Genomic DNA, 25,588 nt, shown 5'->3' on the forward strand with positions numbered 1-25,588 from the left:
CTACCTCCACCATGACCCTGAGCTCGTCCTCTGAGAACCTGGGGTGTCTTTGCCGTGCATGGGGTGGTGTAGGTGATGTGTGGTGTGGAGTGTGTGGTGATAAGTGTGCTGATATGTAGTGGTGTGTTGTGTGAGGTGCGTGGAAGTTCTGTGGGTGATGGTGTTGTGTGCCTGTGGATGCTGTTGTTCTTGCTGGTGCTGTCTCTCTCTGGCCTTCTTTCTGAATTTTTTGTCGTAGGGGTCTGTGGGTATTGTGGGTGTGTGTTTTATATTATATTTGGTGTGTGGGAGTGATGTGTGTATGTGTATCAGGTGTTTGTATTTGTAATTGTCCAATGTGGCTGTGTTTTGTAAGAGTGTGTGTATTTTGAGCGCAGCGCTGTGTACCGCCAATGGAATGCTGCGGTTGAAAGACCGCAGCGTGGATTCGTGGGTCGTGACAGTGTGGGCGTTTTTCTGTTGGCGCGACGGTGGAGGTTTTTATTTTCGCCAGTTTATCACTGACCTTTGGTGAGGCGGACTTGTGTGGGTGTCTGAATATTGGCGGATTCCGAAATGTGGGTCATAATAGCTGTGGTGGAATTCCGCGGCGGTCTTCTGCACGGCAGTAAGCGGCTTTTACCGCCAATGTTGTAATGAGGGCCATAGTCTTTTTCTTGTATGGTGGTGTTCTATGGCAGGGTGCCAATCTTGAGCGGCGGTTTCTTTGTTGTATGTTTTTGGTTATTTTGTTTCTGATAAAAAGCGGTCCTGTTCCATGTATAGCTTTGTGGGTGATACAAAACAGCTTGAAAGTGCATCTTCTGGCAACAGGTAACCAGTGTAGTGCTCTCAAGGCAGGGGAGATGTGGGCTTGTGGCTTTACATGTAATAGTAGCCTGGCAGTGGAGTTCTGAATACGTTGTAGTTTTTTCATAATAGATAGAGATGATCCATGATATAGGCCTGTTGGACTTTTGCTTATGCAGGGTCATCCCCAGTCTTTTTGCCTCCTGCCTCCTATTTTTTTCTGACCTGTCGCTGTTGTCTTTTGAACTCTGAGCACTTTCCCACTACTAACCAGTGCTAAAGTGCATATGCTCTCTGTGTGAAATTGTATGTGATTGGTTTATCCATGATTGGCATATTTGATTTACTAGTAAGTCCCTAGTAAGGTGCACTAGAGGTGCCAGGGCCTGTAAATCAAATGCTACTAGTGGGCCTGCAGCACTGGTTGTGCCACCCACATAAGTAGCTCTGTAATCATGTCTCAGACCTGCCACTGCAGTGTCTGTGTGTATTTTTACACTGTAAATTCGACTTGGCAAGGGTACCCACTTGCCAGGCCTAAACCTTCCCTTTTCTTACATGTAAGGCACCCCTAAGATAGGCCCTAGGTAGCCCCAAGGGCAGGGTGCAGTGTATGGATAAGGTAGGACATATAGTAATGTGGTTTATATGTCCTGACAGTGAAATACTGCTAAATTCGTTTTTCACTGTTGCAAGGACTGTCTCTCTCATAGGATAATATGGGGGCTACCTTTAAATAAGATTAAAGCGTAGATTCCCCTAGAGAGTAGATGGACATGTGGAGTTTGGGGTCCCTGAACTCACAATTTAAAATTACATCTTTTAGTAAAGTTGATTTTAAGATTGTGCGTTTGAAAATGCCACTTTTAGAAAGTGAGCATTTTCTTGCTTAAACCATTCTGTGACTCTGCCTTGTTTGTGGATTCCCTGTCTGGGTCAGTTTGACAGTTGGGTTGTTTTTCACCTCACACCAGACAGTGACACAAAGGGAGCTGGGGTGTAACCTGCATTTCCTGATTAGCCATCTCTGCTAGGAGGGAGGGGTGGAGTGGTCACTCTCATCTGAAAGGACTGTGCCTGCCTCTAACAATGCCGGTTCCAACCCCCTGGTGTGTGTCTGAGGCCTTGCCTGGGCAAGGCAGGATTTCACAAGTAGGTGTGAGTCCCCTTTGAAGAAAGGTGACTTCAAAGACTAAAATGGGTATAAGAAGGGCACCCAAATCTACAGACTTTAGAAACACTTCTGGAATCAAGAGGAACCTCTGCCTGGAGAAGAGCTGTTAGCTGAGGAGGAAGTGCTGCCCTGCCTGTGACTGTGCTTTGTGGAGCTTTCCTGCAGTGCTGCTTCTGCCAGAGTAAGAGGGCAAAGACTGGACTTTGTGTGCCTTCCATCTTGAGAAGAAATCTCCAAGGGCTTGATCTAGAGCTTGCCTCCTGTTGTTTGAAGTCTCAGGGACAGCAAAGACTTCTCTCTGCCAGCACCTGGAGCCTCTGGAGAGACTCCTACTCTGCCCTGTGGTGCCCATCCAGTCCTGGGACCCTGAAAGGAGAAGCTGGCAGCCTAAAGACAAGAAAATCCACGCACAGAGCGCTGTGCGGGGAAAAGACCGACGCAAATCCGATCGGCGGCTGAAAAACGACGCGCCGCCAGCTCCGCGGCTGAGAAACGACGCTCGCAGGAAACGCGACCGAAGAATCGACGCACGGAGCAGGAGAAACGACACGCAGCATCGCTGACGGAGGCTGGGAGATCGCAACCTGCACGGCTGGATCGTCAACTCATCGTGCGGCTGGATTTTTGACTCGAGTACCGCCGTGCAGAGTTATTTTTCGACGCACGCCCGCCTGTGCGGGGTTATTTTTGACGCACACCAGGTACATTTTCACTCTAGCAGCGCTAGTGTGTTTTTAAAACTACTCAAAGACTCTTTTTGATTTTTAATTAATAACTTGACTTATGTATGGTGGATTTTTTGTCGTTTTGGTCTTGTTTTGTTTAGATAAATATTTCCTATTTTTCTAAACCTGTGTTGTGTCATTTTGTAGTGTTTTCATTGAGTTACTGTGTGTGTTGGTACAAATACTTTACGCCTAGCACTCTGAGGTTAAGCCTACTGCTCTGCCAAGCTACCAAGGGGGTAAGCAGGGGTTAGCTGAGGGTGATTCTCTTTTACCCTGTAGGAAGTTGGCTCTGTATGTGCTATTTCAAAGTAAGGAATAGCATGCACAGAGTCCAAGGGTTCCCCTTAGAGGTAAAATAGTGGTAAAAATAGATAATACTAATGCTCTATTTTGTGGTAGTGTGGTCGAGCAGTAGGCTTATCCAAGGAGTAGTGTTAAGCATTTGTTGTACATACACATAGACAATAAATGAGGTACACACACTCAGAGACAAATCCAGCCAATAGGTTTTTATATAGAAAAATATCTTTTCTTAGTTTATTTTAAGAACCACAGGTTCAAATTCTACATGTAATATCTCATTCGAAAGGTATTGCAGGTAAGTACTTTAGGAACTTCAAATCATCAAAATTGCATGTATACTTTTCAAGTTATTGACAAATAGCTGTTTTTAAAAGTGGACACTTAGTGCAATTTTCACAGTTCCTGGGGGAGGTAAGTTTTTGTTAGTTTTACCAGGTAAGTAAGACACTTACAGGGTTCAGTTCTTGGTCCAAGGTAGCCCACCGTTGGGGGTTCAGAGCAACCCCAAAGTCACCACACCAGCAGCTCAGGGCCGGTCGGGTGCAGAGTTCAAAGTGGTGCCCAAAACACATAGGCTAGAATGGAGAGAAGGGGGTGCCCCGGTTCCGGTCTGCTTGCAGGTAAGTACCCGCGTCTTCGGAGGGCAGACCAGGGGGGTTTTGTAGGGCACCGGGGGGGACACAAGTCCACACAGAAATTTCACCCTCAGCAGCGCGGGGGTGGCCGGGTGCAGTGTAGGAACAGGCGTCGGGTTCGCAATGTTAGTCTATGAGAGATCTCGGGATCTCTTCAGCGCTGCAGGCAGGCAAGGGGGGGATTCCTCGGGGAAACCTCCACTTGGGTAAGGGAGAGGGACTCCTGGGGGTCACTTCTCCAGGGAAAGTCCGGTCCTTCAGGTCCTGGGGGCTGCGGGTGCAGGGTCTCTCCCAGGCGTCGGGACTTTAGGTTCAAAGAGTCGCGGTCAGGGGAAGCCTCGGGATTCCCTCTGCAGGCGGCGCTGTGGGGGCTCAGGGGGGACAGGTTTTGGTACTCACAGTATCAGAGTAGTCCTGGGGTCCCTCCTGAGGTGTTGGATCTCCACCAGCCGAGTCGGGGTCGCCGGGTGCAGTGTTGCAAGTCTCACGCTTCTTGCGGGGAGCTTGCAGGGTTCTTTCAAGGCTGCTGGAAACAAAGTTGCAGCCTTTCTTGGAGCAGGTCCGCTGTCCTCGGGAGTTTCTTGTCTTTTTGAAGCAGGGGCAGTCCTCAGAGGATGTCGAGGTCGCTGGTCCCTTTGGAAGGCGTCGCTGGAGCAGGATCTTTGGAAGGCAGGAGACAGGCCGGTGAGTTTCTGGAGCCAAGGCAGTTGTCGTCTTCTGGTCTTCCGCTGCAGGGGTTTTCAGCTAGGCAGTCCTTCTTCTTGTAGTTGCAGGAATCTAATTTTCTAGGGTTCAGGGTAGCCCTTAAATACTAAATTTAAGGGCGTGTTTAGGTCTGGGGGGTTAGTAGCCAATGGCTACTAGCCCTGAGGGTGGGTACACCCTCTTTGTGCCTCCTCCCAAGGGGAGGGGGTCACAATCCTAACCCTATTGGGGGAATCCTCCATCTGCAAGATGGAGGATTTCTAAAAGTTAGAGTCACCTCAGCTCAGGACACCTTAGGGGCTGTCCTGACTGGCCAGTGACTCCTCCTTGTTATTCTCATTATTTTCTCCGGCCTTGCCGCCAAAAGTGGGGCCTGGCCGGAGGGGGCGGGCAACTCCACTAGCTGGAGTGTCCTGCTGGGTTGGCACAAAGGAGGTGAGCCTTTGAGGCTCACCGCCAGGTGTGACAATTCCTGCCTGGGAGAGGTGTTAGCATCTCCACCCAGTGCAGGCTTTGTTACTGGCCTCAGAGTGACAAAGGCACTCTCCCCATGGGGCCAGCAACATGTCTCGGTTTGTGGCAGGCTGCTAAAACTAGTCAGCCTACACAGATAGTCGGTTAAGTTTCAGGGGGCACCTCTAAGGTGCCCTCTGTGGTGTATTTTACAATAAAATGTACACTGGCATCAGTGTGCATTTATTGTGCTGAGAAGTTTGATACCAAACTTCCCAGTTTTCAGTGTAGCCTTTATGGTGCTGTGGAGTTCGTGTTTGACAGACTCCCAGACCATATACTCTTATGGCTACCCTGCACTTACAATGTCTAAGGTTTTATTTAGACACTGTAGGGGTACCATGCTCATGCACTGGTACCCTCACCTATGGTATAGTGCACCCTGCCTTAGGGCTGTAAGGCCTGCTAGAGGGGTGTCTTACCTATACTGCATAGGCAGTGAGAGGCTGGCATGGCACCCTGAGGGGAGTGCCATGTCGACTTACTCGTTTTGTCCTCACTAGCACACACAAGCTGGCAAGCAGTGTGTCTGTGCTGAGTGAGAGGTCTCCAGGGTGGCACAAGACATGCTGCAGCCCTTAGAGACCTTCCTTGGCATCAGGGCCCTTGGTACTAGAAGTACCAGTTACAAGGGACTTATCTGGATGCCAGGGTCTGCCAATTGTGGATACAAAAGTACAGGTTAGGGAAAGAACACTGGGGCTGGGGCCTGGTTAGCAGGCCTCAGCACACTTTCAATTGTAAACATAGCATCAGCAAAGGCAAAAAGTCAGGGGGCAACCATGCCAAGGAGGCATTTCCTTACACAACCCCCCCCCAAACGAAAGAGGATGAGACTAACCTTTCCCAAGAGAGTCTTCATTTTCTAAGTGGAAGAACCTGGAAAGGCCATCTGCATTGGCATGGGCAGTCCCAGGTCTGTGTTCCACTATAAAGTCCATTCCCTGTAGGGAGATGGACCACCTCAACAGTTTAGGATTTTCACCTTTCATTTGCATCAGCCATTTGAGAGGTCTGTGGTCAGTTTGAACTAGGAAGTGAGTCCCAAAGAGGTATGGTCTCAGCTTCTTCAGGGACCAAACCACAGCAAAGGCCTCCCTCTCAATGGCACTCCAACGCTGCTCCCTGGGGAGTAACCTCCTGCTAATGAAAGCAACAGGCTGGTCAAGGCCATCATCATTTGTTTGGGACAAAACTGCCCCTATCCCATGTTCAGAGGCATCAGTCTGCACAATGAACTGCTTAGAATAATCTGGAGCTTTGAGAACTGGTGCTGAGCACATTGCCTGTTTCAGGGTGTCAAAGGCCTGTTGGCATTCCACAGTCCAGTTTACTTTCTTGGGCATTTTCTTGGAGGTGAGTTCAGTGAGGGCTGTCACAATGGATCCATATCCCTTCACAAACCTCCTGTAATACCCAGTCAAGCCAAGGAATGCCCTGACTTGAGTCTGGGTTTTTGGAGCTACCCAGTCCAGAATAGTCTGGATCTTGGGTTGGAGTGGCTGAACTTGGCCTCCACCTACAAGGTGTCCCAAGTAAACCACAGTTCCCTGCCCTATCTGGCATTTGGATGCCTTGATAGAGAGGCCTGCAGATTGCAGAGCCTTCAAAACCTTCCTCAGGTGGACCAGGTGATCCTGCCAGGTGGAGCTAAAGACAGCAATATCATCAAGATAAGCTGTGCTAAAGGACTCCAAGCCAGCAAGGACTTGATTCACCAACCTTTGGAAGGTGGCAGGGGCATTCTTTAAACCAAAGGGCATAACAGTAAACTGATAATGCCCATCAGGTGTGGAGAATGCTGTTTTCTCTTTTGCTCCAGGTGCCATTTTTATTTGCCAGTACCCTGCTGTCAAGTCAAAGGTACTTAGAAATTTGGCAGCACCTAATTTATCAATGAGCTCATCAGCTCTTGGAATTGGATGGGCATCTGTCTTGGTGACAGAATTGAGCCCTCTGTAGTCCACACAAAACCTCATCTCTTTCTTTCCATCTTTGGTGTGAGGTTTGGGGACTAAGACCACTGGGCTAGCCCAGGGGCTGTCAGAGCGCTCAATTACTCCCAATTCCAGCATCTTGTGGACTTCCACCTTGATGCTTTCCTTAACATGGTCAGACTGTCTGAAGATTTTGTTCTTGACAGGCATGCTGTCTCCTGTGTCCACATCATGGGTACACAGGTGTGTCTGACCAGGGGTTAGGGAGAAAAGCTCAGGAAACTGTTGTAGGACTCTCCTACAATCAGCCTGCTGTTGGCCAGAGAGGGTGTCTGAGTAGATCACTCCATCTACTGTGCCATCTTTTGGGTCTGAGGACAGAAGATCAGGGAGAGGTTCACTCTCTGCCTCCTGATCCTCATCTGTTACCATCAACAGATTCACATCAGCCCTGTCATGGAAGAGCTTAAGGCGGTTCACATGGATCACCCTCTTGGGGCTCCTGCTTGTGCCCAGGTCCACCAGGTAGGTGACCTGACTCTTCCTTTCTAGTACTGGGTAAGGGCCACTCCATTTGTCCTGGAGTGCCCTGGGAGCCACAGGCTCCAGAACCCAGACTTTCTGCCCTGGTTGGAACTCAACCAGTGCAGCCTTTTGGTCATACCAAAACTTCTGGAGTTGTTGGCTGGCCTCAAGGTTTTTGGCTGCCTTTTCCATGTACTCTGCCATTCTAGAGCGAAGGCCAAGTACATAGTCCACTATGTCCTGTTTAGGCTCATGGAGAGGTCTCTCCCAGCCTTCTTTAACAAGGGCAAGTGGTCCCCTTACAGGATGACCAAACAGAAGTTCAAAGGGTGAGAACCCTACTCCCTTCTGTGGTACCTCCCTGTAAGCGAAAAGCAGACATGGCAGGAGGACATCCCATCTCCTTTTGAGTTTTTCTGGGAGCCCCATGATCATGCCTTTTAATGTCTTGTTGAATCTCTCAACTAAGCCATTAGTTTGTGGATGGTAGGGTGTAGTGAATTTATAAGTCACTCCACACTCATTCCACATGTGCTTTAGGTATGCTGACATGAAGTTGGTACCTCTGTCAGACACCACCTCCTTAGGGAAACCCACTCTGGTAAAGATACCAATGAGGGCCTTGGCTACTGCAGGGGCAGTAGTCGACCTAAGGGGAATAGCTTCAGGATACCTGGTAGCATGATCCACTACTACCAGGATATACATATTTCCTGAGGCTGTGGGAGGTTCCAGTGGACCAACTATGTCCACACCCACTCTTTCAAAGGGCACCCCCACCACTGGAAGTGGAATGAGGGGGGCCTTTGGATGCCCACCTGTCTTACCACTGGCTTGACAGGTGGGGCAGGAGAGGCAAAACTCCTTAACCATGTTGGACATATTGGGCCAGTAGAAGTGGTTGACTAACCTCTCCCACGTCTTGGTTTGTCCCAAATGTCCAGCAAGGGGAATGTCATGGGCCAATGTTAGGATGAACTCTCTGAACAGCTGAGGCACTACCACTCTCCTAGTGGCACCAGGTTTGGGGTCTCTGGCCTCAGTGTACAGGAGCCCATCTTCCCAATAGACCCTATGTGTTCCATTTTTCTTGCCTTTGGACTCTTCAGCAGCTTGCTGCCTAAGGCCTTCAAGAGAGGGACAGGTTTCTTGTCCCTTACACAGCTCTTCCCTTGAGGGTCCCCCTGGGCCTAAGAGCTCAACCTGATAAGGTTCAAGCTCCAAAGGCTCAGTTCCCTCAGAGGGCAGAACTTCTTCCTGAGAAGAGAGGTTCCCTTTCTTTTGCTGTGTTGCAGTTGGTTTCCCAACTGACTTTCCTGTTCTCTTGGTAGGCTGGGCCATTTTTCCAGACTCCAGCTCTACTTTTTCACCCTGTGCCTTGCATTGTGCTCTTGTTTTCACACACACCAGTTCAGGGATACCCAGCATTGCTGCATGGGTTTTTAGCTCTACCTCAGCCCATGCTGAGGACTCCAGGTCATTTCCAAGCAGACAGTCCACTGGGATATTTGAGGAGACCACCACCTGTTTCAGGCCATTGACCCCTCCCCATTCTAAAGTAACCATTGCCATGGGATGTACTTTTCTCTGATTGTCAGCGTTGGTGACTGTGTAAGTTTTTCCAGTCAGGTATTGGCCAGGGGAAACCAGTTTCTCTGTCACCATGGTGACACTGGCACCTGTATCCCTCAGGCCCTCTATTCTAGTCCCATTAATTAAGAGTTGCTGTCTGTATTTTTGCATGTTAGGCGGCCAGACAGCTAGTGTGGCTAAATCCACCCCACCCTCAGAAACTAGAGTAGCTTCAGTGTGGACCCTGATTTGCTCTGGGCACACTGTTGATCCCACTTGGAGACTAGCCATACCAGTGTTACCTGGATGGGAGTTTGGAGTGGAACCTTTCTTGGGACAGGCCTTGTCTCCAGTTTGGTGTCCATGCTGTTTACAGCTATGACACCAGGCCTTTTTGGGATCAAAGTTTTTACCCTTGTACCCATTGTTTTGTGAAGAGGCTCTGGGCCCACCCTCCTGTGCAGGTTTTTGGGGGCCTGTAGAAGACTCTTTACTATCTTTAGTTTTGGTTGTCTCATCACCCTTCTGCTGGGGAGTCTTTGTGACCCCTTTCTTTTGGTCACCCCCTGTTGAAGTCTTGGACACCCTTGTCTTGACCCAATGGTCCGCCTTCTTTCCCAATTCTTGGGGAGAAATTGGTCCTAGGTCTACCAGATGCTGATGCAGTTTATCATTGAAACAATTACTTAACAGGTGTTCTTTCACAAATAAATTGTACAGCCCATCATAATTACTTACACCACTGCCTTGAATCCAACCATCTAGTGTTTTCACTGAGTAGTCAACAAAGTCAACCCAGGTCTGGCTCGAGGATTTTTGAGCCCCCCTGAACCTAATCCTGTACTCCTCAGTGGAGAATCCAAAGCCCTCAATCAGGGTACCCTTCATGAGGTCATAAGATTCTGCATCTTGTCCAGAGAGTGTGAGGAGTCTATCCCTACACTTTCCTGTGAACATTTCCCAAAGGAGAGCACCCCAGTGAGATTTGTTCACTTTTCTGGTTACACAAGCCCTCTCAAAAGCTGTGAACCATTTGGTGATGTCATCACCACCTTCATATTTAGTTACAATCCCTTTGGGGATTTTCAACATGTCAGGGGAATCTCTGACCCTATTTATATTGCTGCCACCATTGATGGGTCCTAGGCCCATCTCTTGTCTTTCCCTCTCTATGGCTAGGATCTGTCTTTCCAAAGCCAATCTTTTGGCCATCCTGGCTAACTGGATGTCCTCTTCACTGGAGTTATCCTCAGTGATTTCAGAGTTGTTGGTCCCTCCTGTGAGGGAACCAGCATCTCTGACTATTATTTGTGGAGTCAGGGCTTGAGAAGCCCTGCTCTCCCTAAGTAGGACTGGAGGGGGGGAATTTCCCTCCAAGTCACTATCTTCATCCTCTGAGTTGCCATCCTCAGAGGGGTTGGCCTTTTCAAACTCTGCCAAAAGCTCCTGGAGCTGTACTTTGGTAGGTTTGGGGCCCATTGCTATTTTCTTTAGTTTACAGAGTGACCTTAGCTCTCTCATCTGTAGATGGAGGTAAGGTGTGGTGTCGAGTTCCACCACATTCACATCTGTGCTAGACATTATGCTTCTAAAAGTTGGAATACTTTTTAAGAAACTAAAACTGGTTCTAGAATCTAATTCAAACTTTTAACAAACTTTTAAACTCTAAAGAAATGCTAAACAGGATCTAACACAAGGCCCTAGCAGGTCTTTTAAGAATTTAGAAAACTTTTCAAATTGCAAAAATCAATTTCTAATGACAATTTTGGAATTTGTCGTGTGATCAGGTATTGGCTGAGTAGTCCAGCAAATGCAAAGTCTTGTACCCCACCGCTGATCCACCAATGTAGGAAGTTGGCTCTGTATGTGCTATTTCAAAGTAAGGAATAGCATGCACAGAGTCCAAGGGTTCCCCTTAGAGGTAAAATAGTGGTAAAAATAGATAATACTAATGCTCTATTTTGTGGTAGTGTGGTCGAGCAGTAGGCTTATCCAAGGAGTAGTGTTAAGCATTTGTTGTACATACACATAGACAATAAATGAGGTACACACACTCAGAGACAAATCCAGCCAATAGGTTTTTATATAGAAAAATATCTTTTCTTAGTTTATTTTAAGAACCACAGGTTCAAATTCTACATGTAATATCTCATTCGAAAGGTATTGCAGGTAAGTACTTTAGGAACTTCAAATCATCAAAATTGCATGTATACTTTTCAAGTTATTGACAAATAGCTGTTTTTAAAAGTGGACACTTAGTGCAATTTTCACAGTTCCTGGGGGAGGTAAGTTTTTGTTAGTTTTACCAGGTAAGTAAGACACTTACAGGGTTCAGTTCTTGGTCCAAGGTAGCCCACCGTTGGGGGTTCAGAGCAACCCCAAAGTCACCACACCAGCAGCTCAGGGCCGGTCGGGTGCAGAGTTCAAAGTGGTGCCCAAAACACATAGGCTAGAATGGAGAGAAGGGGGTGCCCCGGTTCCGGTCTGCTTGCAGGTAAGTACCCGCGTCTTCGGAGGGCAGACCAGGGGGGTTTTGTAGGGCACCGGGGGGGACACAAGTCCACACAGAAATTTCACCCTCAGCAGCGCGGGGGCGGCCGGGTGCAGTGTAGGAACAGGCGTCGGGTTCGCAATGTTAGTCTATGAGAGATCTCGGGATCTCTTCAGCGCTGCAGGCAGGCAAGGGGGGGATTCCTCGGGGAAACCTCCACTTGGGTAAGGGAGAGGGACTCCTGGGGGTCACTTCTCCAGGGAAAGTCCGGTCCTTCAGGTCCTGGGGGCTGCGGGTGCAGGGTCTCTCCCAGGCGTCGGGACTTTAGGTTCAAAGAGTCGCGGTCAGGGGAAGCCTCGGGATTCCCTCTGCAGGCGGCGCTGTGGGGGCTCAGGGGGGACAGGTTTTGGTACTCACAGTATCAGAGTAGTCCTGGGGTCCCTCCTGAGGTGTTGGATCTCCACCAGCCGAGTCGGGGTCGCCGGGTGCAGTGTTGCAAGTCTCACGCTTCTTGCGGGGAGCTTGCAGGGTTCTTTCAAGGCTGCTGGAAACAAAGTTGCAGCCTTTCTTGGAGCAGGTCCGCTGTCCTCGGGAGTTTCTTGTCTTTTTGAAGCAGGGGCAGTCCTCAGAGGATGTCGAGGTCGCTGGTCCCTTTGGAAGGCGTCGCTGGAGCAGGATCTTTGGAAGGCAGGAGACAGGCCGGTGAGTTTCTGGAGCCAAGGCAGTTGTCGTCTTCTGGTCTTCCGCTGCAGGGGTTTTCAGCTAGGCAGTCCTTCTTCTTGTAGTTGCAGGAATCTAATTTTCTAGGGTTCAGGGTAGCCCTTAAATACTAAATTTAAGGGCGTGTTTAGGTCTGGGGGGTTAGTAGCCAATGGCTACTAGCCCTGAGGGTGGGTACACCCTCTTTGTGCCTCCTCCCAAGGGGAGGGGGTCACAATCCTAACCCTATTGGGGGAATCCTCCATCTGCAAGATGGAGGATTTCTAAAAGTTAGAGTCACCTCAGCTCAGGACACCTTAGGGGCTGTCCTGACTGGCCAGTGACTCCTCCTTGTTATTCTCATTATTTTCTCCGGCCTTGCCGCCAAAAGTGGGGCCTGGCCGGAGGGGGCGGGCAACTCCACTAGCTGGAGTGTCCTGCTGGGTTGGCACAAAGGAGGTGAGCCTTTGAGGCTCACCGCCAGGTGTGACAATTCCTGCCTGGGAGAGGTGTTAGCATCTCCACCCAGTGCAGGCTTTGTTACTGGCCTCAGAGTGACAAAGGCACTCTCCCCATGGGGCCAGCAACATGTCTCGGTTTGTGGCAGGCTGCTAAAACTAGTCAGCCTACACAGATAGTCGGTTAAGTTTCAGGGGGCACCTCTAAGGTGCCCTCTGTGGTGTATTTTACAATAAAATGTACACTGGCATCAGTGTGCATTTATTGTGCTGAGAAGTTTGATACCAAACTTCCCAGTTTTCAGTGTAGCCTTTATGGTGCTGTGGAGTTCGTGTTTGACAGACTCCCAGACCATATACTCTTATGGCTACCCTGCACTTACAATGTCTAAGGTTTTATTTAGACACTGTAGGGGTACCATGCTCATGCACTGGTACCCTCACCTATGGTATAGTGCACCCTGCCTTAGGGCTGTAAGGCCTGCTAGAGGGGTGTCTTACCTATACTGCATAGGCAGTGAGAGGCTGGCATGGCACCCTGAGGGGAGTGCCATGTCGACTTACTCGTTTTGTCCTCACTAGCACACACAAGCTGGCAAGCAGTGTGTCTGTGCTGAGTGAGAGGTCTCCAGGGTGGCACAAGACATGCTGCAGCCCTTAGAGACCTTCCTTGGCATCAGGGCCCTTGGTACTAGAAGTACCAGTTACAAGGGACTTATCTGGATGCCAGGGTCTGCCAATTGTGGATACAAAAGTACAGGTTAGGGAAAGAACACTGGGGCTGGGGCCTGGTTAGCAGGCCTCAGCACACTTTCAATTGTAAACATAGCATCAGCAAAGGCAAAAAGTCAGGGGGCAACCATGCCAAGGAGGCATTTCCTTACATACCCTGACTAGAGTGAGGGTCTTTGCTTGAACAGGGGGTAACCTGACTGTCAACCAAGGACCCCATTTCTAACATTGGTGATCAGCGGTCGGGATTTGGACTTGTATTTGTGCTTGACATACAGTAATTAAGTGTACACTACTGTTTTGATCTCAGACCACTACGTGACCACATACTACTTGTTTGGTGATCTTTTGCTTTTTCTCTTAAGGACTCCTTTTTGTTCTACTTCCATGATTTTGCTGATCCCTTGACTGATTCTTTTTACTTCATTGGGAACTTATTTTCTGCCTTTGGAACTTTGCACTTGTGACCATCATGTCTCAATCTGGAGATGCAACAGCTGGAGCTGTGTTTGAAATGGAGAAACTGAAGGAGTACTCAGTTGCTCATTTGAAACAGTTCCTTAAAGATCTTGACTGTCCCACTAAGAGCTCCACCAGGGAGGGGGAGCTGCAAAAGGCACAGAGGGCCGGGGTGACAATCAAGAAGGCTGGAGCGCACACAGAGGAGGAGAATGTGGGTGGGGAAGTGCAGAGGATACACAGTGGTGTAGTGTACCTGTTACGCCTGGGGAGAGGGTCCCCAGGAGGGGTAGCAGGGTGTCGTCTAAGGGTCTGACTCCTAAAGATGTGCAGGACAGACAGGCAGAAAATGGTTCGCCGGTTGGAGGCAGAAAAGTTGAGGATGCAAAGGGAGTATGACAAGTGGGAAAGGGACTTCGAGATACAAAGGATGATTTATGCTTACAAGCTTAAATTGAAACCGCTGGAAGTCATGAGGGCTGAATCCAGCTGGAATGGTGGCAGCAACAATTTTATATCTAGTGCTGCTGAAGAAATGCACATGCCCAGATATGTGGTGCCCTACTTGAAGGAGGGAGTTAACACACACCAGGAGGTTCAGGGGTATGAGGTAGCTCCAGTGATGCACAGGGTCCCTGAGGTGGATTGGGGAACTGGCATGGGGAGTCATATTCCTACTGGTGGGAAGGACACTCTACTGACTCTAGGTGAGAGTGACAGGGAGAGGGGTTCCCCCCAGGTAGAAGTCCTGGTTATGGAGTGTGAAGACATCCCAGAAGAGTGTGGGTTGAGTGTCAGGGACAGTGTGTATTTTTACACTGTAAATTCGACTTGGCAAGGGTACCCACTTGCCAGGCCTAAACCTTCCCTTTTCTTACATGTAAGGCACCCCTAAGATAGGCCCTAGGTAGCCCCATGGGCAGGGTGCAGTGTATGGATAAGGTAGGACATATAGGTGGTCATTCTGACCTCGGCGGTAAAAGGCGCCTACCGCCGGTCAGAAATCCTCCATAATCCCGCCGCGGTCGCGGAAACCCGCCACGGTCATTCTGACCCGCAGAAGGCAAACCTCCGAAAATCCGACCGCCACAACAGACCGCCAGACCAGCGGTCGGCGGAAAGGTGGAGGTGACAAAACCTCCACCGCCACGCCAACAGAAATACGCCCATCCCATTACGACCCACGAATCCACGCGGCGGTCATTCAAACGCGGTATTCCATTGGCGGGACACACCGGCGCGGTCAGAATACACACCAACGAACAAAACTCACCCACATTGGACGATTTGAATCCCACACACCTGATACACATACACACACCACTCCCACACACACAATACAATATAAAACACCCACCCACATCACCCACAAACCCCTACGCTTACAAAATCGTAAAGAAGGCAAGAGCGAGACACCAGCATCCAAAACATAACAGCCACAGCCACTCAACACCATCACCCACACACTATCCACACACAAAACAACACACACCACCACACTCAACTGACTTAAATACACATACTCCACCCCACATATCATACACACCACCCCATGGCACCCCAAAGACAACCCCGCTTCACAGACGAAGAACTCAGGGTTATGGTGGAGGAAATCGTTCGTGTAGAGCCCCAGCTGTTCGGCACACAGATACAATACACCAGCATTGCCCGGAGGACGGAGCTATGGCAGAGGATTGTCGACAGGGTGAACGCAGTGGGACAGCACCCCAGAAATCGGGAAGACATCAGGAAGCGATGGAACGACCTACGGGGGAAGGTGCGTTCCATGGTATCCAGGCACAACATCGCCGTGCAGAAGACTGGCGGAGGACCCCCACCTCAACCCCCACAATTCACATCATGGGAGGAGGAAGTCTTGAACATCCTGCATCCTGACGGCCTCGCAGGAGTCGGCGGAGGAATGGATACTGGTAAGTTGAAGCTTCAATACTGCTTCCCCCCACCTGCATGCCAAATCAGACCCCAACCCTCACCCCCATCCTCGAACCCCACCCTCACCCCCACCCCCATCCTCACCCCCACCCTCACCCCCACCACCATCCTCACCCCCACCCCCAGCACACCTATTCCCCGCCAATGTCTCACCATCACAACCCACACATCCCAAAACCTAGGCCTGCATGCGTCCACTGAGCATGGACACCCATCACCAAAGCATGCCCAATGCATATACACATCCCCCCCACAAGCCACCCTCACCAAAGCCCCCACACACGAATGCCAGCACTTGGGGACACGGGAACCCACAGATACACCCATATGCCACACATTGAAACTATAACCATACCTCTATACCCCTGCAGGACCCGACCGTCAACACACCGCGGCGGAGGGGCCAGAATTATCCACACCCCCCACCCAAGAGGCCGTCAGCGATGACAGCAGCTCTGTCGATCTGGACACCGATGACCAGCCCGGACCATCGGGGACCTCTGGACAGTCGGTTCCCCTCACACAGGCACAGGCCACTATAGACACTAACCCCTCTGGGAACACCAGCACAGCTCCCACCCAGCGGGCCCATGCCTCTGTCTCCAGGGCGCGTCAATCTGCGGTGTGTCTACCACTACAGGGCACCCAGGATAACCCACCACCCCAACAACAACAGGGACCTGGGGGCAGTGGTAGTGGGCACACCGGCCAGGGGGCAGAGGCCCAGGGAAACAGGGCAACTCGGCGGGCAGCTGTGCGACAGGGGGGGGAGGAGAGGCCCAGGGAACCCACTCTCCACGAGGTCCTCACCACCATCATGGGAGCATACAACCGCTCCCAGGAGACGATGGCGACGGTACTGGCCCGGTTCCAGGAGATCCAGGTGCTGCAGGAGGAACACTATCGGGGGTACAGGGAGGACATCCGAGCCATCAACACCACCCTGGTAACCATGGTAGGGCTGCTGCAGGACCTCGTAAACAGCAGGGCGGACACCGAACAACACCCAAGGGCCCCTGCCACTAGCCTGGACCAAGAACAGCCATCCACCTCCGCCGGCGCTAGTGGACAGGAGGCCCCCGCACAGCAGCAGCCCACCAGACCCCCACCTCCTGCAGGAGAAGAACCACCCCGCAAGAGGGCCCTGAGATCTCGCAAGACAGAGTAGGATGTCAAGACCCCCGCCAGCAATGGATACCACCTGATGTCATCCCACTGTCCCACATTGTCACCCTGTCCATCCTCGAACTGCCCATGCTCCATCTCTCCACAGGCCTCTGGACAATGCACCTGTGTGACTGTTACTCTGGACTCTGCCATGGACATTCCTTCACCATAGCCCCCACCCACTTGAAACCACCCATCCCATTTTGAGCACTTCAATAAACACCTATTTTGCACCAAAATATCAGGAGTCTGGCTGTGATTTCAATAGATTGTAATTGACATGACAGTGCAAATATGTCCTTGTACATGGTGAAGTCAACAAACAGCTGCCACAAAGCTGTAGTCCATGGGGAAACGAAGCACAGGACTCATAGTGGGGACCCCAGATCTGAAATAGGGAGGGAAAAGCCAAAACTCAGTCATCATACACTGGGGCAAATAGACAGGCAGCAGAGATGCTGCAGAGTAGTTAACATTTACTAAATTATCTTTGAAATGTTACCTGTGTCCTATTGGAAGTACTGTTCAATGATTCTGTCCCTGTTGTCTGTTTCAGCCCCGTCGTCTTCCTCCTCGTCACTCTCCTCAGGTTCCACCGCTGCCACAACACCACCGTCTCGACCATCCTCCTGCAGGAAAGGCACCTGGCGGCGCAAAGCCAGGTTGTGAAGCATGCAGCAGGCCACGATGATGTGACACACCTTCTTAGGTGAGTACATTAGGGATCCACCTGTCATATGCAGGCAGCGAAACCTGGCCTTTAGGAGGCCAAAGGTGCGTTCGATCACCCTCCTAGTACGCCCATGGGCCTCATTGTACCGTTCCTCTGCCCTGGTCCGGGGATTCCTTACTGGGATCAGTAGCCACGACAGGTTGGGGTACCCAGAGTCCCCCACTAGCCATACACGGTGTCTCTGTAGCTGTTCCATCACGTAAGGGATGCTGCTATTCCTCAGGATGTAGGCGTCATGAACTGACCCTGGGAATTTGGCATTTACATGCGAGATGTACTGGTCAGCCAAACACACCACCTGGATGTTCATTGAATGGTAACTTTTTCTGTTCCTGTACACCTGCTCCCTGTCTCTTGGGGGAACCAAAGCCACATGGGTCCCATCAATGGCACCAATTACGTTGGGAATATGTCCAAGGGCGTAGAAATCACCCTTCACTGTAGCCAATTCGCCCACCTCAGGGAAAAAGATATAGTTCCTCACGGATTTCATCAGGGCAGACAACACTCTGGATAACACCTTTGAAAACATGGGCTGAGACATCCCGGAAGCAATTCCCACGGTTGTCTGAAATGACCCACTTGCCAAGAAATGGAGTACTGACATGACCTGCACCAGAGGGGGAATCCCTGTGGGTTGGCGGATGGGGGACATCAGGTCGGGCTCCAGCCGGGCACACAGTTCATGGATAGTGGCACGGTTAAGACGGTAGGTCAGGATAATGTGGCGTTCTTCCATTGTCGACAGGTCCACCAGCGGTCGGTACACGGGAGGATTCATCCGTCTCCTCGCCCAACCCAGCGGACGGTGCCTAGGAAGGACAACATGGAGCACACAGTCAAGCAACCCACAGGTACGTACTCACAGGTAGCACAGTATACGATTCTCTATGCAGTGAATGGCGTGTCTGAGTGGCTACGCAAGGCCTAGGCCTGTGTGACGCAGTTGAAATTGAGCCATGTGGGCCCTGGAAATGGCGGCTGCCTGACCTGTGAAGTGTGACAATGGGATGTGAGGTCAATGCGCTGGCGTGGCACACCGCGGCGGGCGGCGGGCGAAGACCGCGGCGCGAAGCCGCATTGGTTAACATTGAAGCCTATGGGTTTCAGGAGCCAATGGCGAAGGGCGCCGGCGGTGGCGGGACGCACCGCCGCGGTACGCACCGCCGCGGACGTGACCGCCATTTTCTATCTACTTATCCACTTGCGACTTGAACTTTCACAGGAGAGGACCTATACTGCAAGTGTTGCTGTGACCTCGGTCTGGAAGGGACAATGGCTGCTGCGACTGGGGAAAGGGCCCCTGCCTTCACTGGAGAGGAGTTGGAGAAACTTGTGGATGGGGTCCTCCCCCAGTATGCGCTACTCTACGGTCCTCCAGACCAACAAGTGAGTTTAATTCAATCTGGATTTGGGGCCACTGGCTGGCTTGGGGGCCTGGCGGGGGGCCTGGCGGGGATGGGGGGCATGTTGGGCCTGGCGGGGGGCATGGCGGGGATGGAGGGCATGTTGGGCATGGCGGGGGGCCTGGCGGGGATGGGGGGCATGTTGGGCATGGCGGGGGGCCTGGCGGGGATGGGGGGCGTTGGGCCACTGGCAAGGAAAATGCTGACAAACTTGAACGTGGTATTTCTCCCTCCCTGTACGTGTCACATAGGTCCGCGCCCATGAGAAGATCGGGATTTGGCGTGCCATCGCCAAGGAAGTCCGGACCCTGGGGGTCCACCATCGACGGGGCACCCACTGCCGCAAGAGGTGGGAGGACATCCGCCGCGGGACCAAGAAGACCGCCGAGTCTCTGCTGGGGATGGCCTCCCAACGTAGGCGGGGTGCCTGCCGTCAACTGAGCCCCCTGATGTTCCGGATCCTGGCGGTGGCCTACCCTGATTTGGATGGGCGCGTGAGGGCAGCACAGCAGACACAAGGGGGTGAGTACAAGCATTATCTACTCTGTTGTCGCGCAGTGGAGGTGTCTGGGTGGGGGAGGAGGGCTGGGGGTCCCCCTAGGCCAGGGCGATATCTGTAGGCTGGGCACCCCCGTAAGCCCCTGTGTCCCCAGCCACCACCCTCAGTAGTTTGTCAGTACAGCCATCCCTGGGCCGTGTCATCCATGGGTGCAGTTGTCAACTCTAGGCGTGTAGGGCATGTTCCACGGAATGCGTAGCGGACCCCAAGTGCGCAACTTAGTGCAGGGGGCATCTGTGTCTGTCATGTCCGCTAACTGTACCGGAGATCCATGTAATCAATATCCCTTTATTTCTCTCTCCCCCCCCCCTTTTTGTTTGTCTTTCTGTGCTTGTGTGCATCAGCATCATCAGGCGGAGGAGAAGTGGCATCGGGGCAGGAGGGAGCTGCATCTCACATGGCCCAGGAGGGCCATGCCACAGAGTCAGACTGGACCAGTGAGACGGAGGGCGAGGGGAGCTCCACGACGGGGACGACTGGACCCTGCAGCGACACGGACACGTCCTCGGAAGGGGGCTCCCTTGCGGGGGTGGCACCATCCGTGCCCCCCGCCATTACAGGTACAGCCGCCACCCAGCGCACCATCTCCGCCCTCCCAGCAGCCCCTCAGCGTTCACCCCGTGCCCGCTCTGCCAGGAAGCCGGGCATCTCCTTCGCCCCAGGCACCTCAGACCCTGCCCCTGTTACCCCCGCTGCCCTCAGTGAGGAGGTCATTGACCTCCTCCGAACGCTCATTGTTGGGCAGACTACCCTTTTGAATGCCATCCAGGGGGTGGAGAGGGAGGTTCATCGCAGCAATGCGTACCTGGAGGGCATTCATTCGGGTCAGGCTGCCCATCAGCGATCGTTCCAGGCTCTGGCCTCAGCACTGACGGCAGCCATTGTCCCTGTCTCCTGCCTGCCTCTACTAACTCCCTCCTCCCAGTCTCCTGTTCCTCTGCCTGTCCCACCCACACCATCAGATCAGCCTGCACTCACCTCAACACCCAAGAGAAGCTCATCCAAACATAAGCACCACAGATCACGCAGACATTCACACACGCAACATTCCGATGCAGACATGCCAACAGTCACTACCACCTCTGTGACCCCCACCTCTTCGTCTCCCTCCTCCCTCCCTGTGACGTCTACACTCACACCTCCATTCACCTCACCATCAGCCAGTGTTTCCATCACCAGCACACCCTCCACTCCAGTCCGCACACGTGCAGTCACCACCCCCACTGCCATTTACACGTCCCCTGTGTCCTCTCCCACTGTGTCTGTCACCCCCTCTTCCACACCACACAAACGCAGCCACCCACCCACCCAACAGCCATCCACCTCACGACAGCCTATCCCTCCTGCACCTGCACCCAAAGACAGCAAACGTGACTCACCTACAACCACATCCTCTCCCTCCACTCCCATTCCCACTGTACCTACCACTCTCCATTGTCCCAAGAAGCTCTTCCTCGCCACTACTAACTTCTTTCCTGACCCTGAGCCCCCCCCTCCTTCTCGTCGGGGTAAGAAGAGCACCTCAGCCACCACCAGCCCTGCAGCCCCCTTGACAAGGGTGCAGGGGTATTGGAGCCCGCCAGCCCGCATGTCTGGATCTTCGCCCAGCAGCAAGGGGACAGCCAGCCCACCCCCTGGGAAGAGGAGCAGAAGGCGGAAGGGGCGCCGCAGGAGCCCGCCTTCTACATCCCCCCCGGACACCACCCAGAGACAGTCACCAGCCACAGCTCCAAAGGGAGGAAAGGGCCACAGGCCGACGACTAAGGAGGGCAAGGGCAGCAAGTTGGAGAGGTCAGGCAGCAGGCCTGCTGCCCAGGAGGAGCCCACAACCCCCATAGCCGCTGCCCCGGGAGGAACCGGCACAGCTGCCCCGGGAGAGCCCACCAGACCCATAGCCGCTGCCCAGGGAGGACCCAGCCCAGCTGGCCAGGAGGGCCCCACCACCCACAGCCCAGGTGGGCAGTGAAGGAGCACCATCCCCGCTGCCCAGGAGGGCACCACCAGGCATTTAGCAGTTGGCCATAGACCGTCCGCCGTCTCAAGAACCGCTGAACTGGGCCCTTCAAGGCAAGAACCGCTGAACTGGGCCCTTCAAGGCAAGAACCGCTGAACTGGGCCCTTCAAGGCAAGAACCGCTGAACTGGGCCCCGCCGTCTCAAGAACCGCTGAACTGGGCCCTTCAAGGCAAGAACCGCTGAACTGGGCCCTTCAAGGCAAGAACCGCTGAACTGGGCCCCGCCGTCTCAAGAACCGCTGAACTGGGCCCTTCAAGGCAAGAACCGCTGAACTGGGCCCCGCCGTCTCAAGAACCGCTGAACTGGGCCCTTCAAGGCAAGAACCGCTGAACTGGGCCCCGCCGTCTCAAGAACCGCTGAACTGGGCCCCGCCGTCTCAAGAACCGCTGAACTGGGCCCTTCAGGGCAAGAACCGCTGAACTGGGCCCTTCAAGGCAAGAACCGCTGAACTGGGCCCTTCAAGGCAAGAACCGCTGAACTGGGCCCTTCAAGGCAAGAACCGCTGAACTGGGCCCTTCAAGGCAAGAACCGCTGAACTGGGCCCCGCCGTCTCAAGAACCGCTGAACTGGGCCCCGCCGTCTCAAGAACCGCTGAACTGGGCCCTTCAAGGCAAGAACCGCTGAACTGGGCCCCGCCGTCTCAAGAACCGCTGAACTGGGCCCTTCAAGGCAAGAACCGCTGAACTGGGCCCCGCCGTCTCAAGAACCGCTGAACTGGGCCCCGCCGTCTCAAGAACCGCTGAACTGGGCCCTTCAGGGCAAGAACCGCTGGCCCTTTGGCAGACGTGGCAGGGCAGGATCTATCTCGGGCAGGGCTGCAGGATGTCCTCTGGCCAACTTGCCTCCTCCAGTGGCAGTGGGGTCTGTTATGGACTGTATGGACTGTGGCTTTGCTCTCCCCAGGATGGCCCAGTGGGCAGGCCACCCACTGTATGGACTGTATGGACTGTGGCTTTGCTCTCCCCAGGATGGCCCAGTGGGCAGGCCACCCACTGTATGGACTGTATGGACTGTGGCTTTGCTCTCCCCAGGATGGCCCAGTGGGCAGGCCACCCACTGTATGGACTGTATGGACTGTGGCTTTGCTCTCCCCAGGATGGGCCAGTGGTCATGGAGTCCCCTCGTGGATCTGGCGTCGTGTACTCAAGTGGCTGAGGTGCCCCCCCTTCCCTTCCCCCTGAGGTGCCTGTCCTATTTTCTTTCTGATGCCCCTGCAGTGTTCTCTCCGTGGAGTTCTTGTCGTGGGACTGGGCCTTGCCCCTTTGCACAGGACCCCTGTGATCCACGGACAGTGGTTGGACTACATTTAGTAGCTGTATATATTTTGTACATAGTTTATTTATTTTTTGGGATTAATGGCGTACATATTTCAATATATCTGCCCGTTTATGATCTCTTCTTTTGGTCTTTGCATTATTTCGGAGGGGGGTGGTTTGTGGGTTGTGACAGTGATCTGTGGGAATGCATTGATGTGTGTGTTGTAGTGGGTGTGGGTGGGTGGGTGTGTGCCGGTAATCTTTTCCCTCCCCTGTGTCGTAGGTGCAGTACTCACCGATGTCTTCCGCGCCGCCGGGCGTGCTCCTGGTATATGAGGAGGAATAGGAGTGCGGGGATGACCTGTAACTCTGGCTCCATACTGCCGGAATCTCGCGTGGAGTGCGTAGAGGTGAGCGTTTTCCCGTTCGTAGTCTGTTTCCGCCGTGTTCTTATCGGCGGTGCTCCCGCCCCGGAAAAGGTGGCAGATTGGTGGGTCGTAATAGGGTGGGCGGTACTTTGTCTGCCGCCGGGCTGTTGGCGGGAACCGCCGCGCTGTTTGTTTGTACCGCTGTGGCGGTCGGGGTGTTAAGTTGGCGGGCTGTGTTGGCGGTTCCCGCCAGGGTCAGAATTGCATATTTTAGACCGCCGGCCTGTTGGCGGCTTGGCCGCCGCTTTATCACCGACCGCCAGGGTCAGAATGAGGGCCATAGTAATGTGGTTTATATGTCCTGACAGTGAAATACTGCTAAATTCGTTTTTCACTGTTGCAAGGACTGTCTCTCTCATAGGATAATATGGGGGCTACCTTTAAATATGATTAAAGCGTAGATTCCCCTAGAGAGTAGATGGACATGTGGAGTTTGGGGTCCCTGAACTCACAATTTAAAAATACATCTTTTAGTAAAGTTGATTTTAAGATTGTGCGTTTGAAAATGCCACTTTTAGAAAGTGAGCATTTTCTTGCTTAAACCATTCTGTGACTCTGCCTTGTTTGTGGATTCCCTGTCTGGGTCAGTTTGACAGTTGGGTTGTTTTTCACCTCACACCAGACAGTGACACAAAGGGAGCTGGGGTGTAACCTGCATTTCCTGATTAGCCATCTCTGCTAGGAGGGAGGGGTGGAGTGGTCACTCTCATCTGAAAGGACTGTGCCTGCCTCTAACAATGCCGGCTCCAACCCCCTGGTGTGTGTCTGAGGCCTTCCCTGGGCAAGGCAGGATTTCACAAGTAGGTGTGAGTCTCCTTTGAAGAAAGGTGACTTCAAAGACTAAAATGGGTATAAGAAGGGCACCCAAATCTACAGACTTTAAAAACACTTCTGGAATCAAGAGGAACCTCTGCCTGGAGAAGAGCTGTTAGCTGAGGAGGAAGTGCTGCCCTGCCTGTGACTGTGCTTTGTGGAGCTTTCCTGCAGTGCTGCTTCTGCCAGAGTAAGAGGGCAAAGACTGGACTTTGTGTGCCTTCCATCTTGAGAAGAAATCTCCAAGGGCTTGATCTAGAGCTTGCCTCCTGTTGTTTGAAGTCTCAGGGACAGCAAAGACTTCTCTCTGCCAGCACCTGGAGCCTCTGGAGAGACTCCTACTCTGCCCTGTGGTGCCAATCCAGTCCTGGGACCCTGAAAGGAGAAGCTGGCAGCCTAAAGACAAGAAAATCCACGCACAGAGCGCCGTGCGGGGAAAAGACCGACGCAAATCCGATCGGCGGCTGAAAAACGACGAGCCGCCAGCTCCGCGGCTGAGAAACGACGCTCGCAGGAAACGCGACCGAAGAATCGACGCACGGAGCAGGAGAAACGACGCGCAGCATCGCTGACGGAGGCTGGGAGATCGCAACCTGCGCGGCTGGATCATCAACTCATCGTGCGGCTGGATTTTTGACTCGAGTACCGCCGTGCGGAGTTATTTTCGACGCATGCCCGCCCGTGCGGGGTTATTTTTGACACACACCAGGTACATTTTCACTCTAGCAGCACTAGTGTGTTTTTAAAACTACTTAAAGACTCTTTTTGATTTTTAATTAATAACTTGACTTGTGTATGGTGGATTTTTTGTCGTTTTGGTCTTGTTTTGTTTAGATAAATATTTCCTATTTTTCTAAACCTGTGTTGTGTCATTTTGTAGTGTTTTCATTGAGTTACTGTGTGTGTTGGTACAAATACTTTACGCCTAGCACTCTGAGGTTAAGCCTACTGCTCTGCCAAGCTACCAAGGGGGTAAGCAGGGGTTAACTGAGGGTGATTCTCTTTTACCCTGACTAGAGTGAGGGTCTTTGCTTGAACAGGGGGTAACCTGACTGTCAACCAAGGACCCCATTTCTAACAAGGCCATTGGCATAATCCAGTTTGGATAGTACGAGCGAGATAGTAGCTTGCACCTTATGTAGAGTCTTCAAGGTGATGAAGCTTGTTCGTGCTAATTTGTCCACTTGGGCATTCATAGTTAACTTGGAGTCCATGGTGATTCCAAGGTTTTTTAACTTCCTTGGATAATTGAGGAGGTGGTCCGAGATCATCAGGCCAGGCACACAGTGGGTCATAACTTTTCCAGTCACCACATATGAGTATTTCTGTTTTGGAGGTATTTAGTTTGAGATGGCTCCAGGTCATCCACTGATCAATGGCTCTGAGGCAACTGAAGATTTCTGAGTTTTCAATGTTTTTGGGGCATTCTAATTTAAGTAGTATTTGTCTGTCATCTGTATAGTTGTAGCACGTGAGATGAAAATTATTGATCATTTCTGGTAATGATATCATGTAGATGTTGAAAAGCAAAGGTGAGA

This window comes from Pleurodeles waltl, chromosome 7 (assembly GCF_031143425.1).
Source record: "Pleurodeles waltl isolate 20211129_DDA chromosome 7, aPleWal1.hap1.20221129, whole genome shotgun sequence".
In the NCBI taxonomy this organism is placed as follows: domain Eukaryota; kingdom Metazoa; phylum Chordata; class Amphibia; order Caudata; family Salamandridae; genus Pleurodeles; species Pleurodeles waltl.